This window comes from Bison bison, unplaced genomic scaffold (genome assembly GCF_000754665.1).
Source record: "Bison bison bison isolate TAMUID 2011002044 unplaced genomic scaffold, Bison_UMD1.0 scf7180017864079, whole genome shotgun sequence".
NCBI classification, from domain to species: Eukaryota; Metazoa; Chordata; class Mammalia; order Artiodactyla; family Bovidae; genus Bison; species Bison bison.
In genome coordinates this window covers 1,726,431-1,727,929 of record NW_011494651.1, presented here as the reverse complement: position 1 = coordinate 1,727,929, position 1,499 = coordinate 1,726,431, and positions in this window count along the sequence as shown.

Genomic DNA, 1,499 nt, shown 5'->3' with positions numbered 1-1,499 from the left:
GGAGGAGGCCCGGCCGAGCTGCTGGCCATCACCACCGTGGGCACCGTGGGAGGCTGTGTTTTCGGCCGCTTGCCTCTTGTCCCCGAGGCTCTAGGAGAGGCTGGGCTGTGCCCTGGGGCCTCGCTGGCGGCCTGGCCTTCTGCTGACGGCTCCCAGGAGGGCAGGGGAAGGAGCCCCGGGACCACAGAGCCGAGGTCTTCTACCCAAACACCAGGACCTGCGTGAAGGAGGTGGCCTGGAGCTGGGCGCTGCCACCGGAAAACAGAAACACAAAGAGGCCAGGTGGCCCCAGCCCAAAAGTGCCGTGGAGTCATCGGAAAGTAGATGCTACGACTAGGCAGAGAAGACAGGCTTGAAGGAAATCTGTGGACATGTGACCAGAGCTTCCACGGGTGCTGAACGATTTCTCCCTGTCGTGCCTTTTCCTGCATCTTCCAATTATTGCTTTCAAAATAGAAAGGGATCCTATTGCTAATACAACTATTATAAGTCCACGGACAGAATTCATCTTAAGACTAAGATAAATGATTACTACTACTCAGGGGTTGAACATAAACAATAAGAAACATACACTGTTGCCAGGCAAGTTTTCAGGGTGATAATGCTGGGTCGCGTGTCTCTAGCACTTTGCCCTTTAGAGAAACGCTTTCAAACAGAAAATGAAAGCCGGCAGCCTTGCTACGCAAATACTGGCCACCGTGTGATTAATTCTCACAACAACCCTTGACAGGGAGCAGGGAAGGACACCTTCCTCCTCTTCAATTTGGGAGACTCAGGGGTGGAAGAGCCAAGTTAAGAGCCGCAAGATTTGAATGGAGGCTCAGAGTCGCCGCCCCCCTCCCCACCGCCCCCACCCTACTGTCCCTCTGGCAGCTTCTGGGCCTCCATCTTAGCACCTTCCTGCAGGGGAGATATTCTTCCCAAGGATCCAGTGTGTTTCCCGTTTTTCCCATTATTTTTCCTCATTACTGGAGGTGGTGCCTATGGCCGGGGCGGAACTGCAGTGAATGAAGATTGTATTGGGTTTGCTCGAAAACAATAGTATTTGCACAGGATCCAATTATCTCGAGAGGTGTGTTGCAGCGAAGTGGCCTGGCAGAGGTGTGACAGCGTCTCAGAAAGGCAGGGGCTGTCCTGTTTTCATATGATGACACTATAGCTGAACGCCGCACTCCTCCTGGGAGGGAAAAACATGCCTGGGCCCCTCTGGGGCTCGAGTTCACCCCGAAGAACTCTCTCTGCCTGTGTGGGCACACGCCTTTCCCTATCGGACTTTGTTGAAGTGGGCCATTTCCAGCCCCTTGATAACAACAGATGGGAGCAAATCCATAAATCAAATACATTTGATCTTTGGTGTCTTTCTTTCAAAGGGAGTTAAAAGGCAAACCAGAATGCTGTTTTCTACTCTAAAAGGCAATTTCTAAATTTGGATTTTGAAAAAAAAAAAAAAAATTTGTACTCCAGCTTGAAAATCCAGTGGCCCTCAGAAGGCAAGTAAG